This window comes from Heteronotia binoei, chromosome 9, assembly GCF_032191835.1.
Source record: "Heteronotia binoei isolate CCM8104 ecotype False Entrance Well chromosome 9, APGP_CSIRO_Hbin_v1, whole genome shotgun sequence".
In the NCBI taxonomy this organism is placed as follows: domain Eukaryota; kingdom Metazoa; phylum Chordata; class Lepidosauria; order Squamata; family Gekkonidae; genus Heteronotia; species Heteronotia binoei.
The window spans coordinates 65,871,873-65,899,344 of record NC_083231.1 but is presented as its reverse complement, the minus strand read 5'-3'; positions in this window follow the sequence as shown (position 1 = coordinate 65,899,344).

The window sequence follows — 27,472 nt, the reverse complement described above, 5'->3', positions numbered from 1 at the left end:
TAAACATCATATAAGAACATATGAAGCCTGAACATGAATATATGAGGCTGCCTTATACGGAATCAGACCCTTGGTCCATCAAAGTCAGTATTGTCTACTCAGTCTGGCAGCAGCTCTCTGGGGCCTCAAGCTGAGGTTTTTCACACCTTTGCTGGACCCTTCTTAGTTGGAGATGCCGGGGATTGAACCTGGGACCTTTTGTTTACCAAGCAGATGCTCTGCCACTAAGCCACCATCCCTCTCCTCATCAGATATTTGAGGGCCACAATACATGAATAAATACCACACACACATTTTTCTTAAAATTCTTAATACTAGATTCAGTAGCTCAGCCAGCAGCTTACCTCCCCTACATGTTCACTTTTCTCCCTCAGCTCTTGCACACTCTTTCTCTGCTCTAGGTATCCAAATGACTTCTGTGGTAGAGGAGAAAAGCTTGCAAGTCTGCATATTTTGCACTGCTTCTTTGCTTCACAAATGGTGGAAGTAGTTGCCTACCTATGGGTCAGCACTCAGAGGCTGACTGAGACCCTGATGCTATGCACACTTACTCGAGAGTAAGCCTCAACCTTTGGGAGCTGCACAATATGTGTGAAAGAACCACATGCAGCTCCCAAAATGCAGTTTGGCCACCCCTGGTCTAGAAACACACTCTAATTTATGGATGGGGTACTGAGAGATTATTTGCTTCCCTGCAAGTAAATCTGCAGAGTACTCCACTGCAGCACATGTACCAAGAAAAAATGGCCAAGGAAAGGAGACACAGAGAAAGCACACATAGAATGCATACAAAGAAAGGCCCAAGAAACAGGTAAGAGTATGCAAAAACGCAAGGCAAATTAAACAGAAACATAGATGGCACAGATACAGGCAGAAGGAACAAAGGTATTGCTACCAGCTATAAGATGATCCACCATTGTTACTGCTGGACACTGTTGCCAAGCTGTCTGTCACTGATGTAAGCAACCAGCCATTACTGTTTTCATCAAGAGGCAAGCTATACCCACCATGTAAGTCTGACTATGGGTACAGTAACTGAAGACACAGGATGTTCCAGTTGTGGCTGGAGGCAAGAGGATGCCACCACTGCTGTCTGAGTCATGGCAAGTGGTTGGGTTAAACCAGGGGTGGCCAAACTGTGGCTCAGGAGCCACATGTGGCCCTTTCACAGGTATTGCGTGGCTCCCAGAGGTTGAGGCTTACTCTTGAGTAAGTGTGCATAGCATCAGGACCTCAGTCAGTTTCTGAGTGCTGACCCATAGGTAGACAACTATTTCCACCATGGAAAAAAAGGGGAAAATAGGTAGGCTTGCAAGCTTTTCTCTTCCAAACACCTAGAGCAGGGGAAAAGATTGCAAGAGCCGAGAGAGAAAAGCAAGCATGTAAGGTGTCTGTGTAACTGAGTCCTGTATTAAGAGTTTTAATAAAAATGTGTGTGTAGTATTTGTTCATATATTGTAGCTCTCAAAGATCTGACGTTTATTCTTTGTGGCTCTTACATTAAGCAAGTTTGGACACCCCTGGGTTAAACCAACCCAGAGTTAGATAGAAAGGGGCAGGAATAGGAAGTCAAAAGTGCTATTGCCACAATAAATCCCACTGACTGGGAGAAGTAATCCTAAACAAGCTGAAATGAAAATCAATAAGCCAACCAGGGAAGAAATGGGCTACTAGCACCATGTGTCTTTGCCTTGGGTAATAACTGGACCCTACCTGCTTCATTGGGGATACCTGCACTTACACACTGGTACCAACATGTTTTAAACAGTACTTTTAAAAATTAAAAACAGAATTTAAATAATCAAAGCCAGCTTTCCTGGCAAATGGGAAGAAAATCAATCCATTGTGTCAAGTTTTATTTTTTCCTAGGAGCTGGCAATCCCAGGCCAGCCTTCATGAAGCAGGTAACTGTTCATCAGGGGAGATCTTTTGGCTTGGACACCTTCAGGCTGCCACTTGAATGGGAAAGCAGGCTTTTTGCCAGACAGTTCATCAAATCCAATGAAGGGCTATTACCTGACAGTTCATCAAATCCAATGAAGGGCTATTACCTGCAGCTGGAATTATTCATTGTGCACAGAACCTCTGAGAAGGAAACAGTTGAGTAAATAGTTCAACTAATCCCATGTAGGTTACTGATGGAAGAAAAAAGTTCTCAGATTTCTGAAAAACAAATGGGTAGAGCTGTCTTCATTTTCTGTTTAACTCTAAATATCCTTGTCAAAAAGGCATGACGTATTTATCCCCAACAAAGAACAACCCACTTCAAACAGAGCACTGTCTTCCATTGGCAAACTGAACCTATTGCTTTAAGCAGTATGTTGTAGGAAATAACTCCATATGAGAAATTTATGTGGAAGACTTACAGAACAGTTTAAGGAAGACTATGGTGTAATGCGGAAATGTGAAAGACTTACAGTGCAGTTTAAGGAAGAATATAGTGTAACTAAGCCAATAGAGCAAGGAAATAACAAAGCATTTATACATGACTTTGGACTAATCTCTTCAAAGACCTGGATTACTTGAATTAGAAGAGGCAACTATGCCAATAAATGTATCCAGAACAACTAATAATCTCACTGAAAATCCTCGTTACAAAAAAAGCCTTGCTAAAAGCAAAGCCAGGCATCAGCAGCAAAGCCGTTCCCAGGTGAAAAACAACTATTTTATCAGCTTAGTGCAAGATATAAAGTATGAATAACAAACTAAAACAACTGCCAACTGTCATGTTTTCCTTTTTGTTCCAAACACAGTACTAGTTTAAAAAGCTGTTGTAAATAAAATAACTGCCGACTGTATACAAAATTGAGAAAATTGTCCATTTCTTTTCTTCCCAAACCCCATTCATGTATGGTGGATTACAATGTGAATTGGTTGGGTTTTGGTTTTTCTTTAATCATTGCAATTCTTTTGAAGAAAGAGGGAATTTATGATGGGTTGGAGAAAATCCCCTGATCCATATTTCAATCTGCACAAATGGCTTGTAAGGTAAAAACTGCTACCACAGGGAACGATTTAAAGTTGCCACTGTTTTTTGTGTGCATTATAGTGAAAAATGAAGAAAATGGCACCATTAAAAAAAACCTATCAGGAACATTATTAGTGAGAACTAAATGTAAACCTTGTGAAAATCTTAACCTGTCACATAAAAACCTGTCTTCAGGATGATAGTGCTCTAAAATTTGAAATGCTTTTAAAAATACAGGACCAGGCAATCATGCGAGAAACTAATTTCAAAAGAACCAATTCAATTTAAATTAATATCTCTTTGCATAGTGCAGGTTTTAAATCTATCACACTTAAAACTTTTTAAAAGACAAAATATTATTACCTGATATTACCTCAAAAAGGATATTATAGCATTGGAGAAAGTCCAGAAAAGGGCAACTAGAATGATTAAAGGGCTGGAACACTTTCCCTATGAAGAAAGGTTGAAACGCTTGGGACTCTTTAGCTTGGAGAAACGTCGACTGCGGGGTGACATGATAGAGGTTTACAAGATAATGCATGGGATGGAGAAAGTAGAGAAAGAAATACTTTTCTCCCTTTCTCATAATACAAGAACTCGTGGGCATTCGATGAAATTGCTGAGCAGACAGGTTAAAATGGATAAAAGGAAGTACTTCTTCACCCAAAGGGTGATTAACATGTGGAATTCACTGCCACAGGAGGTGGCGGTGGCCACAAGCATAGCCACCTTCAAGAGGGGTTTAGATAAAAATATGGAGCAGAGGTCCATCAGTGGCTATTAGCCACAGTGTGTGTGTGTATAAATTTGCCACTGTGTGACACAGAGTGTTGGACTGGATGGGCCATTGGCCTGATCTAACATGGCTTCTCTTATGTTCTTATTACCATACCAAACCTTTAATGGCATAATAGATTCAGATAAAAATACACAGAATATAAAAATTTAAACATTGGAGATAAAATCAAAATAAAACCGAGCTTACAGATGCATTCAAACATGGTCAGAATTAAATTTAAGGATGTCAGCCAGAAATTTTGCCACAGCCTCACTAACCACCCCCTCAGTATCACTCAATGAATAATAACAGGGTGGCAGAATAGACAAATCTGGAGAAAAGGAAAGCTTGCCAAATAAATCTTTACGGAGGTTATGGTATAAAGAACAATCAAGCAATATATGCTGGATTGAGTCAGGGGTATTTGCTCCACAGGAGCAAAGTCTGTCGGCTAAAGGGACTCGCTGATATCTCCCTTGTAAAACTTTGGAGGGAAACGCGTTTAGTCTAGTCAACATAAATGCCCTGCGATGACTTGGAGTGGTTAAGTCTGATAGATAATTGGGCATTTTGCCACAAAAAGCATAAAGACCTAAGGAAGCTGGAGAGCAAATATAAGGGTCAGTTGGCCGTAATTTCGTTTCCTCCGATTCCCATAGTCTCAGTTTAATACATCTGAAGATATATGACTCATCAGCGGTAGAAAAATCATCTACCTCTAACCCCAATTGATTGAGTTTAGACAGAAGCACTGCTGTCCAGGATGAAATATATGGGTCTCTTTTCATACAATCAAGAAGGCTGTTGGGATCTGTTCTAAAATGAATTTTGAGCCAGAATTTAAACACTGCAATCCAGGCTTTTGTCTCCACCAAAGACTGACCTACTTCAGAGCAGAGAGCAAAGTAGGACACACATTTTGGCAAACCAAGAATTTGTCTAAAGAATGAGGCTTGAATGCCCTCCACTTTCCTGGTAAAAGCTGAGATCCAAATAGGGATACCATAGAGGATTTGGGCAAGCATTTTGGCTTTGAACACTTTAATAGCTGCTGGAACTAATTGGTTGCCCCTTGCAAAGAAAAACTGTTTAATTTGAGCACCTGAACATTTAGCCAAGTGATATCCTATGTTGCAGCAACTTTCTGTCAATCTCCTCAAACTCTATGAGGATTGCTACAGCGGTGCAGTGACAGTATGATGTCTCTTTACATGGTTACATGGGTGGAAATGACATTGTGGCTTTGTGCCGTGCCACTTGATGCTAGACATGCCACAAAAGCTCCTCAGCTGGCAACTCAAGCATTAATGTACATGGAATGCTCCTACCACACATTAAAATGGTCATTCCAAGATGACAATGTTGAATAGTGTGTAGGGTTGCCAGGCAACTGGTAGAGAGGGAGTGGACATCGGAGGCCATAACACTGACTATGACATGTCATATATGATAAAAATCTGGAAGTGACATAGGAATTGCAAGAAACTCTGTAGAATTTTTGGAGAGTTCTAGAGTTATCCTTTGTCACTTTTGAGTTTTAGCAGAAGTGAGGTGGCACCACACATGACTCTGCCAGGTTTCTTTCTTTCTTGGGTTCACAAGCTTGTGGTCAAAAGAAAATGCAGGCTGAAGCACTTAGAAGCTCAGTTTTAGAGATCTGCAGTTGGAAATGTATCAACCAATGCCTGGACAAAACACTCTGTTGCAAATATTATAAACAGAGACAGGCATGAACCAAAAATGTGGTTCGGGTCATTGTCTATAACCCAGCAGTGAACCAAACCACAAACTGAACCAAGAGGCCAGTTTGTGAACCAAAGTGGTTCATGGCCCCTCAAAACCTCAGCTTTTTTTTTACTGTCTTCTGCAGTCCCTTTAAAGTTAAAAGGGACTGCACAAGACAGTCTGAAACAGCTGGTTTTTGAGCGGCCTTGTCAGCCCTTTTAAAGCTTAAATTGATCGCACCAGATAGTCCAAAACAACTGTTCAGCTGTTCACTTCCCTGCCATGCAGATGTTTTTCAGGCTCACCTCCCTGCTATGCAGATGTTTTTCAGACTGTCTTTCCCTGTTTACAGGGACAGCACAAGACAGCCCAAAACAGCTGCATAGTAGCAAGTGCCTTCCCAGCATGCAGCTGTTTTTTTTTTTATTGTCTTCTGCAGTTCCTTGAAAGCCTGAAACAGCTAAGTGGCAGGGAGCAAGGTGCTGCCTGCCATTCAGCTGCTTTTCAGACTGTCTTATGTGGTCCCATTAGGGAATACAGAAGACAGCCTGAAACAGCTGAGCATCAGGAAGCACCTCCCCACCATTCAGCAGTTTTTGCTGGGCCATGAACCACCATTAACTGCTTCAAAAGTTAATGGAAGTTCTTGATGGTAGACTGGCCATGAATTTCTGTGTGTGAACCATGAACATGGTTTACTTTGTGTTCATTGTGACCCAGGAATGGTCAGAAACCTTCTAATTTGATGGTCCATTCTAATATGGGTTCCCCAACTGGTAGCTTGTGAGGTTCTGATATCTCTCCAGCTGCTGAAAAGTATCTCATGCATCCCCTAGATGTCCTAGGAAAACATCTTCTTTAGACTTTTTCTCTATGCTGCTTAGCTCATAGCTTTATTTTTGGTACTCTTCTTGGTCCATGTTCTCATTTCAAGGACAGAACAACACTTGATAACATGCTGAGGGGGGAGTAGGAGAGGAGTTTGGTATATTCATTACTCAGTGGAACTGAGTCGCTGAGTGGAGTGCTGGCCGCCAAGAACGTCGGCGGTGGCCGGTCGGCTGAAGGAGGCGGCCAGGGGCTGCCGGGCTGTGGCAGAGACACGGTGCGGCAGATGGTTGCTACTGGTGGAGTTCTCCCCCTCTGACTGTTTTCAGGTGGAGTGGTGGGTTTTCCCTCTCTCTTAGGGCATTCCATTCCTGCGGATACGTTCTCTGTGTGCTGCCGGCATTTCCTGGGGCACAGAATTTCAGTCAAGTCGATGACCGGGAGCCCCATGACTGCGAGGCCCTGTTTGGGGTCTGAGTGGCGTGTGGAGGCCTGGTGTGCTGGATCGCAGGATGGTTGGGACCAGGAGCCCCATGACTGCGAGGCTCTGTTTGGGGTCTGAGTGGCATGTGGAGGCCTGGTGTGCTGGATCGCAGGATGGTTGGGCTGCGACCCCGGGACAGCAGTGAAACCTGTGGCAATTTTCAGCTGGGAATCGGAAGGGTTCAACTGTGTGGCTGGGGAGGACACAGGGGAGGTCTCACCTCCCCCCCCCCGGGTCGCTTGATCCACGCGGGTGTCCGCTGGGTTTTCGGACAACATTATCGCACTTTAAAACTGCACCTTAAGATTGCACTTTAAGAACACTTTACGAACAGCCGCACTTTAATAAAAGGAAAGCACCTTGCACTTTAGCACCACGGCGCTCTTGTCTAATGACTTTTTAACCTTCCCTTACTATATGTGAATATAGAATTGTATTGCTGGCTACTAAATTGATTGGGAAAAATTGTTATTAGTTAATTAATTGGATTATTGTTAATTGTTTGGCTTTTGATGAACTTTATATATTTTTTGGCAAATTAATTGAAGGAGGGTATTGACTGGGAGAGTTTTATCTATTAAGGAGCTATCGATTAAATGAAGAATTTTTAGCTAATCAATTAGAGGGGAGATTATAAGGCTGAGATTTTTAAATTAATTAACTATTAAATTAAATTATTAGTAAACTAGCCAAATTTGATTGGCGAGGGAGGGGAGGGGTTGGAAGTTTAACATCTGATATAGGGTGGTGAGGGAGGACATATCCCCATTGGAGGAGGCCACAGAGGATACCAGTGAGGATGCCCGACCTGGGGATTCCAGTGCTCCTGGGGAGGGGAAGGTATGACGGTGGAAGCAGACAGAATTATAAGGGAAGGAGGCCGAGACAAAATATTGCTCGGCACCTTCCAGTCTGCGTCCCATCCCGACGGTGACAGGTAGTAGGGTCAAGCAGAATTGCTCGCCTCTGTCATTGGTGTTATGTAATGCCAGGTCCATAAAGAATAAGACCTCGATCCTTAGGGAGTTCCTGCTTAAGCAGGACATGGACCTGGCTTGCATGACCAAGACCTGGGTGTGAGATGGGAAGACTGTAGCTCTCTCCCAGATGACTCCCCCAGGATACTCAGTCTTTCACCAATCATGGACTAGCGGGTGGGGAGGAGGGGTGGCACTATACATACGAGAGGATTACTCCTTCTGGGCTCTCCCGACCCCAATGATCAATGGTATAGGATGTGCCAGTCTGGCGTGGGATGTGGGGGAGGGGTTGGTGATCTGGCTGTTGTACCATCTGCCTAACGCACCAGCCAGCGCCTTACTATCCCTGATGGAGGCCATAACAGACTGGGCATTGGAGTACCCAAGGCTTTTGATCCTGGGTGATTTCAATGTCCATGCTGATGACGCAACCTCCAGACAGGTGATGGACCTAGTGTCATCCATGGTGACACTGGGACTCTCCCAATTTGTTACAACACCCACTCACCAGGTGGGGCACACGTTAGATTTGGTTTTTGCAGCCAGGGCTTTGGTGGACAGTATTACTGCCAATGTGGTGCCATGGTCAGACCACTTTGCCCCCAAGGCTCGTGTGGATGCTCCATCCCAAACCCGTCTGGGTGGAGAGCCTATTTTGGCTTGCCTGCGGAGTCTGATGGACCCTGAATGGTTCCAAATGGCTCTGCGGGATCCCTGGCTCCCTGGCGATTCCCTTGATGATCTGGTTGAGTCGTGGCATGGCTGACTATCCAGGGCCATCAACGAGATCGCACCTCGACACCCTGTGCGCCCTCGTGTTAATTGTATACCGGATTAGTTACAAAGTGCTGGTTATTACCTTTAAAGCCCTATATGGCCAAGGACCTGCCAACCTTAGGGACCATTTATTCCTATATGTGCCCCAGAGAGTGCTGAGATCAGGTGCACAAAATCTTTTAACAATCCCCAGGCCGAAGGAGCCAAATTGAAGAGTACAAGAGAAAGGGCCTTTTTGATCGCAGCTCCACACTGGTGGAACCAACTACTGGATGAAGTGCGAGCCCTGTGGAAACTTGCTCAATTCCATAGGGCCTGCAAGACTACCCTTTTCCAACTGGCCTTCTCTTAATGTGAATTTTAGTCCACTACATACGGCCATCATAAATTACAAGAGGAGAACATCTAGAACATAGCACCTGTAAATGTTAGTTTTTAACTTTGATGGTTTTAATTACATTGGTTTTAAATAGCAACTATTATGAATTATATATTGTATTGATATAATGTTTTATATTGTAATTATGTATTTATTATATGTTGTGAGCCGCCTTGAGCCTGCTGCAGCAGGGAGGGTGGGATATTATAAAATATTATTATTATTATTATTATTATTATTATTATTATTATTATTATTATTATTATTATTATTCAGAAGTAGCTCTCATTAAAGGCTACCTCACAACTTCAAGTGAGAAGAGATCATTATTCCTTCAACAGCAATGACGTTTATGTGATTTGAACTTACAGAACACAGCTATATATTCTCTTAGTTTAAGGTAAGCAGAAGAAGCCCAAAGAGTGGAGAAGCTTGAAACTGTGAACCATTTCACACATTTAGGAAAGGGGGAAATGAAGTTTTTTGTGATGTTGGTACTGTAACATATGACTGAGCTGCTGCCTCCCCCTCCCCAGGTCCTTGGAACTGTGAGTTTCCTACTACAATTGCTCTCAGACAGCTTTAGTAAAAGGCACTTTCAATGTTCATTCTTTGAATTTGAATTGATTTGGTTTTAATTAAGAATTAAATTAAGTGCTGATAGGAATAAGTACCATTTCCTTGACTGAAGAATGGTATGCCCTTTCATAATCCTACTTGTCCTCTGCTGCAGAGCGTTGCTTGCTAAAAATAGAAGGCTGGTTTTGTTTCTGCATTCTCTGCCACACAAATTCCAAAGTTCTAGATAAATTACACATGAAATGAGAACACTTTGAAATTACTAAATGTTGCAGTTGTAATGAAACTGAAAATGTGAAGCAAAGCACAATGGCCATTACATTAGGCTTACACATATATGTATGGAGTGGACATATCCAAAATCCTGCTAGTGTAATTCACTGGTCTTGTGTATTCTTTTGAATGATGTTAGGTTATAATATCATTCTGTGATCTGATGCAGGAAGCTATGACTGTCAAAAACTTGTGCTATGAACATCTTGTTGGTCTCTAAGGTGCTACTGGATTTGAATCTAGCTCTCATGGTTTGTGTGTGATGGTGGAGTTGTCACTAGTGTCAGTACAAATAAAACATATTTTACTGGGAGAATTTATCAAAACTAATCTCTCCCCAGAGTTTTGTGTATGCTGTTTTTATGTGGTTAAATATGGAATTTGTTTCTTAAGATTCATATACCCTCTGAAGGTTTTTATTTAGCTGAATCCAAACTGTATCTTTTAAATAAGAAAAAAAAATGTTAATTTGATGTGTAACTTTGTACATGTGCCAATTTTAAGTTATTGTGATAGACCCAATAGTTCAGCTGTTAAAGGTTTCCATATGGAGTTATTTCCTACAATATATCAGTACCATTGTGTTGTATGCCAGTGCCTCATGGAATTTTTAAGGAATGGTAATGAAAAGAGCAGTTGTTTGAGGACAACAAAATTTTCCCATGGTTTTATAAATTTCTAGTTCTTCATAAATGTGTTTTATATTTGAAGTGTGGTATTTCCACATTAGAAGAATGAAAGGCTGGAAAGCATGTGTTTCTTTCTCCCAGTAAGATTTCCAAATGGTTCTGAACTAGTCAGGCATAACGAGTTCATTAAAAACCATTTTAAGTGAGGGAAGGAAAGTCAAGAAGATAAAATTACTTTTAAGAAGAAAAGTAATATGTTTCCACTATGTTTATTAATGAACATTATAGAAAAGGAATTTGGCATTGCTTCCACTAGTAAAATACAAGGGCCTGTATCCAGAGATAATTTCTGGTAATAGAATGGGACTTTATTACTTACCCAGCCCACTTGTCCCTCAAATACTCCCCCTAAAGCTGTACTTGGGGGACAGGGGAAATTTATGAAATGAAAGAATACTGCTGAAATCACCTACTCTAACATTATCAAAAGTTAATGTGCAATATTGGCAAATGCTATAGTAGAAATTAGGATATAGATCAGCATATACACTAAAGAACACTGATGTGGATAACCCAGACTAGCCTGATCTTGTTAGATCTCAGAAATTAAGCTTGGCTGGCCATGAATTTGAATGGGAGACCACCAAGAAATCTCAGGGTTATAACACAGAGGCAGGCAATGACAAACCACCAGAACATCTCTTGCCTTGAAAACCTTTGGGGTCACCATAAATCATCTGTGACTTGAAGGCACAAAAACGCACTGAAGAAGGCTTTAGTTGCATCTGATAGCCATGAAAACTTTGTTTTAAACAGCTGATGTCATAAAATGCCATGTTATCTGAGGCCAAAGATCTCAGCCCCAATCCTCCTTCAGATCCCATTAACTGCACATGCCAAGATTGGGAAGTACATTTATCTGCATCTGATTCATTCAGCTCTGATCCATGCAGTTCATTCAGGACCAGAGGAGTATCATTTGTGTCCAACTTACATCTTTATCTACTGTGCTTGCATATCTCCTTTCTTGGATTTGGGATGGCTAATAGTGACATCTGAAGGAAATTCCCTGGATGTATGCCCCACTCTATAGACCTGAATGGGACATTTTTAGGATTATATTGCAAATGCCATAAATGCAGACAGAGTATCTTGAATATGTAATTCTATTCAGCATAAAGCTATTAAAATCAGTGGACTTAAACAAGGGTAGTTCTGCATAGAATCGCACTATGAGACATCATTTTTTGCTGATTTAGTCTGTTTATATGGGTAGATTGATCATATGGCCAAAATTTTATGCATAGTGGACTTCAAGCTCAGTGTTTCTTTCCATATCCCAACAAGTATGAAACCTATGTATCAGCTAAAACTGACCAAAAAGAAGCTAAATTAACTGCATATGAGATTTACAAGTTATGTAGAGTATTGTAAAGACACAGTGGGAGGAAATGAACAAGCATGTTTAAAATTGGGAAATCATTGCATGCATGCATTTCCTGTTGGTAATATCACTGATGTTTTCCCCACCCATTAAAGAAGTCATTATTAAACACATTCTAAACATTATATAATATTCTAGCCAGACTGCTGAGCTATTTCATTGCCATTCATTAGGCGGTGGCGGAAAATGCCTGAAGATATGGGCATTCCAGCCATGCAATTTAGAATGCTTTGGAATACACCAACAGCTCTAGAAAATCATTACTCCAGGACTGATACTGCAGGTGCATGCAAGCAAATGGCTGCAAAGTGGATAGCAGCAACTGGATTGAGCTACTGATTAAAACACAATTACTATTTACTCAGCAGCCAGTCATTTAAATGGTGTGCAATGGTACATTGACTCTGATTAGTTGTTTGCACCTTGACCAAAATTAGAAGGCATACAATAGCAACATTACTCAGCACATACGCATCTGACTATGACAAAAGATTAGACTCCAAGAGGTAGGATTGCCAGCCCCCAGGAGGGAGTGTGGGATCCCCTAATCTTATGGGCTTCTGCCCACTGCCAGCCAGCCGGTGAGGGAAAACCCACCCCCAACAGCCACAATCCGGTGTGATCTTCCCAATGTGATGAGAAACCTAGAACCTGGCAACCATACCAGGAGGCCTCAAACATTCATATGCCTTGAGTCAACAGACTGTTACTATAAAACTACTTTTTGGGGCCTACATTATCTTGTTAATTGTCTTACTATTGTATCATGATTCTATATGACTCTTGTATCATGATTCTATATGACTATTGTATCATGATTCTATATGAGACTCTTCAGAGTGGAGGGCGGGATATAAATCCAATATCTTCTTCTTCTTCTTCTATATGCACAACTGAGTCCATTTGCGGAGAGGGTGGGATAGAAAATTAATATGTAAAAAATAAATAAAATATTGCTTGACTACTGAAAAAAGCCAGTTAAGGTGGAAACATGTCAGGTTGCAATTGTTCCCACTTGTGTACATTGTATACTTTTATTCTGTAATGAGCTACAATTGGACCATAAATGTTTTCAACCATTTGATAATAAATGCATGTATTTTGATGATATTTGGGTTATACATATTGCTTTTTAGTAACTGGCTCTGTAATTTGTTTGTAACTAACCTTTCAGGGTTCTTTATTCAATTGGGGGGGGGGACGTCAAGTCCCCCCTCTCTTTTTTTCTCTTCTCCCCACAGTTTCCCTCTTAGTTATGCCAGGGCTTGGATGGGATAGGTTGCTCCCTGCTCCTGTTTTTTATTTCCACCCTCCCAATCCGTCCCTGACCCCACTCTAGCTTCTGCTGAGGCTTGCCATGGTGCAAAAAATAGTTTGGGTTTTCTTTGGTTTTTGGTAACCCAAAATGAAAATAATAACTGTTTGCAGATTCTAGATTAAACAAAGTAGGAAGTTATAAAACTGGAACACAGATAGAAGAAGATATTGGATTTCTATCCCGCCCTCCACTCCGAAGAGTCTCAGAGCGGCTCACAATCTCAGAGCGGCTCACAATAGATAAATGTCTTTGAAGTTTTAATAGTGAAGCAATAACAAAATATCCAAAAGGCCTTTAATGAGAAAGACTGGGAAAATAGATTTCTAGCCTCATGGCTTCCACTGAGACTGTAGAAGCTGAAGACTTCTCTGAGTCACTCCACTGTTTAGCCCCAGCTGGGTCCTCCATCTGCCCCTGAAGTGGAGTGCCAGATAAAGGTCTTGTGTTGCCTGGAAAGTTGTCAGGCTCTCTGTCAGTGGGGGTGGAGCCACTGGAAGACACTGCACAGCCTAGAGCTGCCAAGCTTCCATTGGGGGGTGGGGGGTCTCCTGGTTTAGGGGCTCCCACCCATTGGCACAGAGCAGGCTGCCAGAGGATCTCCACCCCCCCCCCAAGAGCTCCATCATCATCTGATGTGCCCAGCAAGATGATGTCACCCAGAAGTAATGCCATCATGCTGGGCATGTCATGCAGGGGGCACTCTAGCATTAGGGTAAAAAAATCTATGATACCCCGCTGAAGTCAAGATAGGACTTGGCAACCTTAACACAGGCACACTATAGGGCTGATCTCTGTCTATGGTGTTTCTTTGTGCAAGAGCATCCACACACTCCTAGTGAATGAAACTGCCTTCTTTTCCATGCTAGTCAAGATTGTTTTAGCTGAATGCACAGGACATTGAACTTGGAATCCTATGCACACAGAGGTTATTCAGAACCACCAACTGAATACCATTGCTGTGGCTCCAAACATGACCAAGTAGAAGTTGTTTACTAAATGATAGCAGTGCTTTAGAAGCCTTACATCTTTTCTTTTCTGAAATCTTCTCAGTTAATTTTAACTAGAAAGTTTCCTATTCTAAAAGTAAGCTGTCATTCTTTAAATGGAAACTGTCATGTTCAGCTTGTTTTTTTAAAAAAAATTACAGGTGGAGCAAATGCATCCAGGTAGGGCAGTGCAATCTGTGGCAGAATAAATATGAAGGGCAATCCCTCCTGATCCTGATGAGGCCCACTCTGCTTAACCCTGGGATAGCAGCATCCACAATCCCACAATCAGCAGCACCACCTTTTCAGTGGTCTTGGAAATAGTGCAATGCATGCTGTGCAGTTGTGTCACCAACACACTATTAATGAATTCCAAGAGTGGACAAGAATAAGGACACATTGAGGAGGGGTGACTAGCTTTAGACAGCCATCTGTTCTCCCAGAACTGGGACAAATATAATTAAATACTGAAATGCTGTTGGTAATTTTCAGAACTGCCTAAATTAAAAATGAATTTCATTATCACATAATAGTAACAATAAGTTCATGTTAAACATTCATTTTGCTCTTATACCTTAGGAATAAATGGGTACTTATATGACTTGACATATTTACCATTGGCTGTATTCCTGTCTGTCACTGAATCCTCTATTAAAGCTAATGGAAAATACAAAAGAAAATAAATTCCTTGAGCTAAGAAATATATGCTGTCTGCAGCAAACAGCCACAGCCTATAATTTCTGGCTTCTCCACTAAGCTAAATGCTATGGGCAGACTTCTACAAGCTATTTAAACTGTTCTCCCAGTCTTCAAGATAGCTATTTAAAATGTTAATTCATTTGCATCCATTCTTCATGTGATGTTACTATTGTAAATGTGTAAAACTAGAATAATGTTATAGCATCTGTAACATCCACCTACTAGCCTGGCTCCTGTTGCCTTTTTTTTTTAAGTATCCCTTATGATTGGACCACATCTGTCAAAAGATTTCATTAAATTAGTTTTATCAAGAAGCAATTTCAAAAACAGCAGAGGCATCCAACCCTTCCACTTTCTTGCTTTTGTGTGTTTAATTACATGTATATTATTTCTTTGGGTTTTCTTCTAGTGTGCATCTTTTCTTTTTTATTGTACTTGCCTCTGTAGGTGTAATTGGCTTGTTCTGCCATCTGACTGTTATTCAAGCTTGGTTTTATTTGTCAGCAATAGAAGATGGGTGTAGATCTTCATTTAAGCATGCAGGTTTTACATGCCATCTTTTGCCATTTTTTCCCCACACACGCCATCTGTACTTCTAACACATTGTTCTGAAAAAGCCCAGAGGCTGGATGCATTTGAATAAAAGTTTAAAGAATTTTAAAAAATTATCTCTGTCCTGCTGCAAGCTCTTTTATTCATTGCTTTCAGATTAATCCTTACAAAGTTCATCAGTATGACGGAAATCAGTCATTTGTGATTCTTTGACTACATCAGCTACATTTGCCTCTATCAGCTGTCCTATTAATGTCTTCCTTAACTGCTGCATGTTACTGCCATTTGATGATTGATTTGGGGACCACTAATAGTCCTAAACAATGTTCCCTCTAAGCTGTGGAGTCTTGTGAGCAGAAATTCTACTTTGTGAGCTACTGGCATTAAGGTTGTGAGCCACTGGCATTAAAGTTGTGAGCTGCTGCAGAAATTAGTTTGCTCTAAGGCCATTTTTCCTGAGCTGAGACAAAAATGTGTGAGCTGGAGGCTAAAAATTGTGAGCCAGCACATGCTAACTCAGCTTTTTTTTCTTTTTTTTTTAGATCTTGAAATAATAATATTTTTTATTACACCCATGTGAAAGACAAAAACATTGAACATACAATACATATACATATACAAAACATATATCTCACAGTCACATCATCATATTCAATCTCCCTCCACCTCACAAACATCCTCCCAGACATCCCGGGAGTAGACAGAGAATAACTTTATATATTTCTGCTAATCCAACACTATACCTTTACTTTTAACCCAACAAAATATCGGTTCCCAACTCTCTTTACATTTTTGTATATTGCCATCCCGTAACCTTGTAGTCAGTAAATCAAGTTCCGCAGCTAACTCAGCTTAGAGGGAACATTGGTCCTAAAGGGGACTAATATTTTCAAAAGTGAGTCTCAAATGTAAGATTTATAGAATCAGTGCCACAGCCAGCCTTCGTGATTTGAGAGCCAGTTTGGTGTAGTGATCAGGAGCACAGACTCTAATCTGGGAGAACTGGGTTTGATTCCCCACTTCTCCACATACAGCTGCTGGGTGACCTTGGGCCAGTCACAGTTCTCTCAGAACTCTCGCAGCCCCACCTACTTCGCATGGTGTCTGTTTTGGGGAGAAGAAGGGGAAGGAGACTGCAAGCTGCTCTGAGACTCCAAGTGAAGGGCAGGGTATAAATACAATCTCTTCTTCTAGGTGGAGCTGCCATAATTCTGGGTGAGCTACAAACCAACAAATGGAAAATTGAGTATTTCTTCATAAACTACAAAACGTATTAGCCCTGATTAGAACTTTACATTCATATATTTCCAGTCCAAACATATATCCTAATAACCTAAAATATATTTTATCAGTATTTTCCAGGTAATGGCTAACAATGCCTGAAAAATCCCAGAAATATTTCATAAATATTAAAAAATATATTGTATATTGTATTTTAAAACTAACTATGCCTGTTTCTTTGATTTGCAAGTTTTTTTGGCAATAGGCAGGGGGCGGGGGAAAAAGAGACAGCTCTTCCAGGCAGTGGAATCAGATGTTGTCGCTTTACCTTGTGGTTCTGCTGGGATTGCCTGGTTTGACATTGGTTGTATTGGGCTTTCCAATCTGTCCCTTGCTTAAGTTGGTTCTGCTGGGATTCTCCTGTTTGTCATTAGGTCTATTGGGCTTCGTCAGATCTCAGAAGTTAAGCCCTGGTTAGTGTTTGGTTGGGAGATCACCAGGGAAGTCCAGGGTCACTGCACAAAGGCAGGCAATGGCAAACCACCTCTGAACATCTCTTGCCTTGAAAACCTTCAAGGATCAGCTGTGATGATGGCACTTTGCACCACCACCACTGAACCCTCATACTGAGACCAAACAACTCCATTTTATTTTAATATGCAATTATCTGCTAGCATCAGAAATGCATCAACTAAATATTGAAAAAGTACATTGACACAGCAATCCTAAATATGGCTATTCAGTGTCCCACTCAGATCTATTAAGTGGGGCTTACTCACAAGAAAGTTTCAGGTGGGTAGCCATGTTGGTCTGAAACAGCACAACAAAGCTCAAGTCCAGATGGTCTACTTCCATTTCAATGTATCAGAAGAAGTCTGCATGTACATGAAAGCCTACACCTTGAATAAAACTTTGTTGGTCTTAAAAGTGCCAATGGACTCAATGGACTCAAACTTTTTTCTCCCAAGGAATCGTTTTTAGGACTACACTGTTAGGAACTTAGACTTGCTTATAATTGTACTTTGGCTAACTACTAGTGTTCCCTAAGTCATCATTTTCTTCCAACAATATTAAAACCACTACAATAAATACAATAAAATAGTTACATATCAATAAAATTATATACCATACTATAAAACAGCATCATATACAGCTTACTACAGTAAATAATAATAGTAGCCATGTGGCCTGTTGATCTCAAAATATTCTTATTGCGAAGGACCCACAGGGAGACCAATCACTCTTGCCAGGGGCTATCCAGAAAAGTTCGGTATTACAGGCCCTGCAGAATTGAAGCAAGTTTGAATTTGAATATTCCTAAAAGTTATCTTGAAAAATCCACCATGATCCAGGAAATGATAGCTGGGCAAAGTTGGATAGATCAAATGGATGGAGACTGAAGCACCAGCACTTTAGGTTAGCATCCTTTGCCACTGATTTCCCCTGCCCCATTCTAAAAACAATCTCTGCCAGTTCAAGTCGATAATACTGTGATAAATAAATCAATTTTCTGATAGCAGATTTGTGCATGGATATCTTTGTTCATGCTTATTTTGTGGCAAAAGCTAATCACTAAAACACTGTGTTAACAGCTGAGCCAAGAACATGGAAAACTGCTTCCTGAATGTGTGATTGAAACCTGAGGAAGATAGTCTTCAAGAACACGGTGCTGGCTATACCCTCTACTGGTCAGGTAAGTCAAAGGCTGAGAGCCGCCTTTCTGGCGTTGGCTTCATGGTCAGGAACTCCATTGCCTCCAAACTCGAAAACCTGCCAACAGGTCACTCAGATCGCATCATGTCCATGCGCCTCCCACTTCAAAACAAGCAGCATGCAACACTCTTCAGTGTGTATGCCCCAACCCTTCAAGCAGATCCTGCAGAAAAGAACAAGTTCTATGCTGATCTACACAACCTCGTACGGAAGACCCCTACAGAGGACAAGGTGATCATCCTTGGCGACTTCAATGCCAGAGTAGGTAAAGCCTGGAAAGGAGTACTTGGCAAACACGGCATTGGCAACTGCAATGACAACGGGCGCCTCCTGCTAGAATTCTGCACGGAGCACCAGCTCACCATCACCAACACTATCTTCCAGCAGAAGAACAGTCTGAAGACAACCTGGATGCACCCACAGTCCAAGCACTGGCACCTTATCGACTACATTCTGGTGCACCAGAGAGACCTTCGAGATGTCTTACACACCCGAGTAATGCCCAGTGCAGAATGTCATACGGATCATCGTCTTGTACGCTGCAATCTCCGTCTTCACTTTAAACCCACACCCAGGAGAGGAGGTATCCCTCGGAAGAAGTTTCAGGTTGGCAGTTTCCAGTCAGCCGAAGTTAAAGCTGCCTTCCAGGCAAAACTCCAGTCAAGAATTGAGGACCCCAGTTGCCCCACAAACCCTTCTCCAGAAGCACTCTGGGAACACCTAAAAACTACCGTCCTGCAGATCTCTGAAGAAGTCCTCGGGCTCTCCACAAGGAAGAACAAGGACTGGTTTGATGAGAACAATCAAGAGATACAAGAATTACTGGCGAAAAAGAGATCTGCCTACCAAGCACATCTTGCTCAGCCCTCTTGTCCTGGGAAAAAAGCAACCTTTCGCGCTGTATGTAGCAACCTCCAGTGCAAGCTTCGAGACATTCAGAACGGGTGGTGGACCAAGCTTGCTGAGAGAACCCAGCTGTGTGCAGACACTGGTGATTTAAGAGGGTTCTACGAAGCCCTGAAGGCAGTATATGGTCCATCATATCAGACTCAGAGTCCCTTGCGTAGTGCAGATGGCCAAGTGCTCCTCACAGACAAGGCATCCATATTGAACCGGTGGTCGGAGTATTTTCAGGTTCTCTTCAGTGCCAACCGCGTAGTTCAAGATTCAGCAATTCACCTCACCCCACTTCAACCAGTGAAAACAGAGTTGGATGAGATCCCCACTCTAGAAGAGACTGTTAAAGCCATCAAGCAACTGAAAAGTGGCAAAGCAGCAGGAGTTGATGGAATTCCACCAGAGATCTGGAAGCATGGGGGCACAGTACTACATAGCTCACTTCACAAAGTACTTGTCACCTGCTGGGAACAAGGCAAACTACCACAGGACTTTCGCGATGCAATCATCATCACCCTATACAAGAACAAAGGGGAAAAGTCAGACTGCTCCAACTACCGGGGGATAACCCTGCTCTCCATTGCAGGCAAAATCCTTGCCAGAATACTCCTGAACAGACTGGTGCCCGCCATTGCAGAAGAACTCCTCCCAGAGAGTCAGTGCGGCTTCAGAGCTAACAGGAGCACCACCGACATGGTATTTGTTCTCAGGCAGCTCCAAGAGAAATGCAGGGAACAGAACAAGGCTCTGTATGTGACTTTTGTCGACCTTACCAAAGCTTTCGATACCGTGAGCAGGAAAGGCCTGTGGCAAATCTTGGAACATTTAGGATGTCCCCCAAGGTTCCTCAGCATGATCATCCAGCTACACGAAGACCAGCGAGGCCAAGTCAGATACTGCAATGACCTCTCGGAGACCTTCCCAATAGGCACAGGTGTAAAGCAAGGCTGCGTTCTCGCGCCAACTCTCTTTACGATCTTCTTTAGCATGATGCTTCAAAGAGCTGCAGTAGATCTAGATGATGACGATGGTGTCTACATCCACTATTGCACCGATGGCAGCCTGTTCAACCTGAGGCGACTAAAGGCCCACTCCAAGACAATGGAAAAACTCATCCGAGAGCTACTGTTTGCTGATGATGCTGCACTCGTCTCCCACTCGGTATCAGCTCTGCAGCATATGACGTCCTGCTTTGCAGAGGCTGCCAAGCTATTCGGCCTAGAAGTTAGTCTGAAGAAGACAGAAGTTCTCCACCAGCCTGCACCCCGGGAAGATTATCACCCTCCCTGCATCACTGTGGGTGAATCAGTTCTGAAGACAGTCCAGCAGTTCAGCTACCTGGGGTGCATCATCTCCTCAGATGCTAAGATCGACAAGGAGATTGACAACAGGCTGGCAAAGGCAAACCGTGCCTTTGGCCGACTGCACAAAAGAGTGTGGAGCAACAAGCATCTGAAAAAAGGAACAAAGATCAATGTTTACAAAGCTGTTGTGATGACAACCCTCATCTATGGCTCCGAATCGTGGGTTTTATACCGTCATCACCTGCGACTCCTTGAGCGCTTTCATCAGCACTGCCTTCGCACCATCCTCAACATCCACTGGAGTGACTTTGTGACCAACACTGAAGTTCTCAAGCTGGCGGAGGTTACCAGCATCGAGGCACTGCTGTTGAAGACGCAGCTGCGCTGGGCAGGGCATATTTCTAGGATGGAAAACCACCGCCTTCCCAAGATTGCCCTGTATGGCGAACTCTCCACCGGCCATCGAAATAGAGGGGCACCAAAGAAGAGGTACAAGGACTCCTTGAAGAAATCCCTTGGCACCTGTCGCATCAACCATCACCAGTGGTCTGATCTAGCCTCAGATCGCAAAGCATGGAGGCACACCATCCACCAGGCTGTCTCTTCTTTTGAGAATGCACGCATAGCTGGTCTTGAGGACAAAAGGAGATTGAGGAAGAATCGCACTGCTACAGCACCAACCCTAAATCAGACTTTTCCCTGCAGCCACTGTGGCCGGACCTGCCTGTCCCGCATTGGTCTTGTCAGCCACCAGCGAGCCTGCAGCAGACGTGGACTATTGCACCCTTCTTAAATCTTCGTTTGCGAAGCCAAGCCGAGAGAGAGAGAGAGATTGAAACCACAGATATATCCAAGTACTAACCCCCAGTTTCATTTGTAAAGTGAACACACTGGCAATTTCTTATAACAGATGCATGCAGGTACATGCAGGAATCCCGTGAGCAGGGGAGCTGGGAAACTCCAGGTTCATATGAAGAAAAAGAAGAAGACTGCAGATTTATACTCCGCCCTTCTCTCTGAATCAGAGACTCAGTGGCTTACAATCTCCTATATTTTCTCCCCCCACAACAGACACCCTGTGAGGTGGGTGGGGCTAAGAGAGCTCTCCCAGCAGCTACCCTTTCAAGAACAACTTTTGCGGGAGTCATAGCTAACCCAAGGCCATTCCAGCAGCTGCAAGTGGAGGAGTGGGGAATCAAACCCGGTTCTCCCAGATAAGAGTCCGCACATTTAACCACTGCACCAGACTGGCTCACCATGCAGCTCAGTAGATGACGCTGACTTTCCCATTCTTTCTCAGCCTAACCTACCTCACAAGGTAGGATAAAATGAAGGAGGAAAGGTGTACTCTGCCATTAGCTCCTAAGAGAGCCAGCATGATGCAGTGGTTAAGAGCAAAAGACTAATCTAGAGAAATGGGTTTGATTCACCACTTCCACATGAAACCTGCTGGGTGATCTTAGGCATATTACAATTCTCTCAGAACTCTCTCAGCCCCAACTACCTCACAAGGTGGTTGTTGTGGGGAGAGGAAGGGAAGGTGATTGTAAGCAACTTTGAGACTCCTTAGGATAGAGAAAAGTGGGGTGTAAAAACCAGCTTTTCTTAGACGAAAATCTAATATGTAGCTGATACTCAATTCTATCTCACAAATCCAGCAGATCTCAGGGAGGCTGTGAAAATCATGAACAGGTGCCTGGAGGCAATTTGCGATAGAAAAGGATTAACAAACTGAAACTTAATCCCAACAAAATGGAGATGCTATTGGGGAAGGCGTGACCCAGGTTACTTTCTCTCTCCCCCCCCCCCCCCATTGCTATTTTTAAAGGAAATGAATAGAGTGTAAACATTTCAATGAAATTTCTGCTCAGGATTTAGTTAAGAAACAACATTATGAACAAAGCAGTTGCTTGATATACAGTACTGTATTTCTTTGGTCATTCAAAAAGCTTTTTTATTGCTTTATATGAAACTGAAGAAATGTTGTCCAAGGGAAAAAAGCCTTAGTTACAAACTATACCAGGGGTGGGGGGAGAGCATTCATTATACCAAAGGAAGTTTTGTTTGTTTATTGTTTAAATTTATGTCCCTCCCTTCCCTGCATTCAGAGCTTTATATATCTTAATACCAAGTCTATCTCATAGAACATCTATATTTGCATGAATTAAAATAAAGAATCGCTATAAAAATCTATTGGTAGCTCACTAAAAAAGATGTTTGCAAAAAAAAATTGCATAGCTGACATTGGAGTCTCACCCCATTCACATAGTTCCAGTGTTTCCAGGGCAGCATGACCACAAACCTTGCAGAAACAGCTGTCATTCTACTTCAATAACATACAAATCAGTCCTGAAATGAAAATAAATTCATGGGGCAATGAAGAGCATATAGAGCACTAGGGTCAGCACTTAAGAGTTGCTGTGGAGTAGTGTATAGAATGAACCACTAGCCATGTTCACAAGTTACAATGAATGCATGTACAATCCGTGTACAGTGTACATTTGATTTTTCTTTAGATGTGAGTTGAATAACAATCAATGCATGTACATCTGAATGTGTGATTGAAACCACAGATATATCCAAGTACTAACTCCCAGTTTCATTTGTAAAGTGAACACACTGCAGTTTCTTATAATAGATGATGAAGAAGAAGATATTGGATTTATATCCCACACTCCACTCTGAAGAGTCTCAGAGCGGCTCACAATCTCCTTTACCTTCCTCCCACACAACAAACAACCTGTGAGGTGGGTGGGGCTGGAGAGGACTCTCACAGCAGCTGCCCTTTCAAGGACAACCTCTGCCAGAGCTATATCTGACCCAAGGCCATGCTAGCAGGTGCAAGTGGAGGAGTGGGGAATCAAACCAGGTACATGCAGGTACATGCGGGATGTGTGTTTGTTCACTGTTATATGGAAATACTTCTTTACACAAAGAGTGTTTACAATGTGGAATTCACTACCAGAGGATACAGTGATGGCCACAAGAATAGACAGCTTTGGAAGGGATTAGATAGATTCATGGAGGATAGGTCTATCAATCGTCACTACTAGCCATGGTGACTGAGGGGAACTTCCATGTTCAGGGGCAACCAACCTCTGATTCTCAGTGCCAGGAGGCAACATCAGGGGGAAGGTTTTGGCCTTTACTCCCTGTTGTTGGTCCTCCAGAGGAACTGGTTTGCCACTGTGTGAGACAGGATGCTGGACTAGTCTGATCCAGCAGGGTTCTTCGTATGTACTTACCTGGAACAAGGGAACCTGAATTCAAATTCAACCTAGCATCCTTCACAGCATGTTAGGAGGATAACCTCTATGAGATACTATGCACATAATCCTAATCTCCATGGAGAAAAGAGAGGAATATGGTAGTGATAACAATGGTATATTTTGTCTAAAAAGAAGAAGAAAAAAATGAGGAAAGATCAGACTAGCAATATGATAATTGGTTAACCATTGTGACTTCTTCTACACTTACAAAGCACATATTGAGTCTGAAGCCTGTTATGCTGCCACCATTTTGTCTTCATAATTAGACTTAGACCAAATATTGCCATTACAGTTTGCATGTTAAAATTCTGACTACTTTTTATGCAACGTACTTTCAACAGAACAACCATATTGAGAATCCAATTGTAGCTCAGCTGAGCCTTTGTGAGTTGTTAAAAAACCTATCACTAATTTATTTATGCTCTTATCTAGGGAGTCCTGCTTAGTAGTAAACAGACAGCTTTGGGTAAGTACTTATGAGAGAATGAGGACAAAGCTCATAAATAATGACAAAAAATATGTGATACCAACATCTGGCTCATTCTAGTGGGGTCAGCGATTATTTTATGGGAGCAAGTATTTGGTGTGGCAGCTTGTTGATCTTTCTCCCAGTCTTTTCAATTCGATTATTTCAATTGTGGAATTATAATCAGTTCCAAGTATCACATTTTATTTTCAGCATATGTGAAAAAAGCAAGCTCCAAGAATTATAAAATGAGAGACACTGGCACTGAATCCTGTGAAAATGTAAACCAACTCAGCTTTGAGCAGGATGTGTGTCAGTGGTGCATAAATGCAATCTGCACATGCTTTAAGACATTATTACATTTATTATTGACATGCAGGAATTGAGCCTCAAGTCTAAAAACAAGACATGAGATAAATGACCGCTGACTCATATTATGCTCAGCATGCACTTGAACTGGCCTTATGAGAGAGTTTGGTACATACTACTAGATTTTCTTCCTGGCTAGGAAAGTGTTAATTTGTAATAATGCAGTAAAAATTTGAATGCTGTAGAAAGCACATCACAGATACGAGTTGTGAAATGCTTGAAATGCATTAACTATTCAGATACTTAGTGTATAAATGTTTTCATGTCAAATACAATTTCCCAAGGCCCACATCATAACCTCTTTAGTATGCTATAGGAAATTTTATCTTCCCACAGTATTGGAATGAATCATAAAGTTTTAATTAAATGAAATAATCTCCAAGTTGAGCCAAAATGTTTATAGGTTTGCAATTCAGTTCATGTGCATTTCTACTTAGGGCTAGCAAGAACATCTGAAAAATGGGTGTGCCACATTGGGCAATATACTCCTTGCCCAAATATTCCCACAAACCCTTTCCTTGGCTCCATCCAACTGTAACACCTCCTGTTATTCATGATTCCTACTGAAATCTCCAAATTAAAGAGTGGAACAGTACTAATAGCAGATGCTAGGGTAAAACCACAAAGTCCCTAGCAATTCCTAGAGCTACCCTGTGTCACATAAGTAGATGAAGGGTGATAACAGACGGGCATTTAGGGGTGGATGTGAGGCATTTCAAATCAGGCCAGCTCAAAAAAAACCATCCCGAAACCTCCACATGCTTCCCCACAAGCCGTCCCCATCCTGTTCACGGGGCGACACGGGCGTGATCGGTTCAAGGGGAAAAGCATAAAGAAGAAACCCCACAGACATAAATGCTCACAGGAAAAAAGCCCCCATGGAAAAATGCCCACATGGAAATAAACCCAACTATATTAGAAGCAGGAAACCAGCCAGGGAGGCATTGGGGCCCTTGGATGACCAAGCAGTAAAAGGATTACTGAAGGAGGATAGGGAAATGGCTGAGAAGCTGAATGCATTTTTAACTCCGTCTTCACTGTGGTAGATGAGAAGTGTTTGCCCACTCCAGAACCACTAATTTTGGAAGGGGTATTGAAAGACTTGAGTCAGATTGAGGTGACAAGAGAGGAGGTCCTACAACTGATAGACAAATTAAAAACTAATAAGTCACCAGGTCCGGATGGCATACATCCAAGAGTTCTGAAAGAACTCAAAGTTGAACTTGTGGATCTTCTGACAAAAATATGTAATCTTTCATTGATATCTGCCTCCGTTCCTGAGGACTGGAAGGTAGCAAATGTCACCTCCATCTTTAAAAAGGGTTCCAGAGGAGATCTGGGAAATTACAGGCCAGTCAGTCTGACTTCAATACTGGGAAAGTTGGTAGAAACCATTATCAAGGACAGAATAAGTAGGCACATTGATGAACACAAGTTATTGAGGAAGACTCAGAATGGGTTCTGTAAGAGAAGATCTTGCCTCACTAACCTGTTACAGTTTTTTGAGGGGGTGAACAAACATGTGGACAAAGGAGACCTGATAGATATTGTTTACCTTGACTTCCAGAAAGCTTTTGATAAAGTTCCTCATCAAAGACTCCTTAGTAAGCTCGAGAGTCATGGAGTAAAAGGACAGGTCCTCTTGTGGATCAAAAACTGGCTATTTAATAGGAAGCAGAGAGTGAGTATAAATGGGCAGTCTTTGCAGTGGAGACGGTAAGCAGTGGAGTGCCGCAGGGCTTAGTACTGGGTTCCATGCTGTTTAACTTGTTCATAAATGATTTGGAGTTGAGAGTAAGCAGTGAAGTGGCCAAGTTTGCAGATGACACTAAATTGTTCAGGGTAGTGAGAACCAGAGAGGATTGTGAGACACTCCAAAGGGATCTGTTGAGTCTGGGTGACTGGGCGTCAACGTGGCAGATGAGGTTCAATGTGGCCAAGTGCAAAGTAATGCATAATGGGGCCAAGAATTCCAGCTACAAATACAAGTTGATGGGTTGTGAACTGGCAGAGACTGACCAAGAGAGAGATCTTGGGGTCATGGTAGATAACTCACTGAAAATGTCAAGACAGTGTGCGATTGCAATAAAAAAGGCCAACGCCATGTTGGGAATTATTAGGAAGGGAATTGAAAACAAATCAGCCAGTTTCATAATGCCCCTGTATAAATCGATGGTGTGGTCTCATTTGGAATACTGTGTGCAATTCTAATCACCGCACCTCCAAAAGGATATTAGAGCATTGGAAAAAGTGTAGAAAAGGGCAACTAGAATGATTAAAGGTTTGGAATACTTTCCCTATGAAGAAAGGTTAAAACGCTTGGGGCTCTTTAGCTTGGAGAAACGTTGATTGCGGGGTGACATGATAGAGGTTTACAAGATTATGCATGGGATGTATCTCACAATAGAAGAACTCGTGGGCATTCAATAAAATTGCTGAGCAGTCGGGTTAGAACGGATAAAAGGAGGTACTTCTTCATCCAAAGGATGATTAACATGTGGAATTCACTGCCACAGGAGGTGGTAGCAGCTACAAGCATAGTCAGCTTCAAGAGGAGGTTAGATAAAAATATGGAGCAGAGGTCCATCAGTGGCTATTAGCCACAGTGTGTATATATATGTGTGTATATATGTGTGTGTGTGTGTGTGTGTGTATAAAAATTTTGGCCACTGTGTGACACAAAATGTTGGACTGGATGGGCCATTCACCTGATCCAACATGGCTTCTCTTATGTTCTTATGTTCACATGGAAAGAAGCCCATACTGAAAGAAGCCCACATGAAAAGAAACCCACACGGAATAGGGTTGCCAAGTCCAATTCATGAAATATCTGA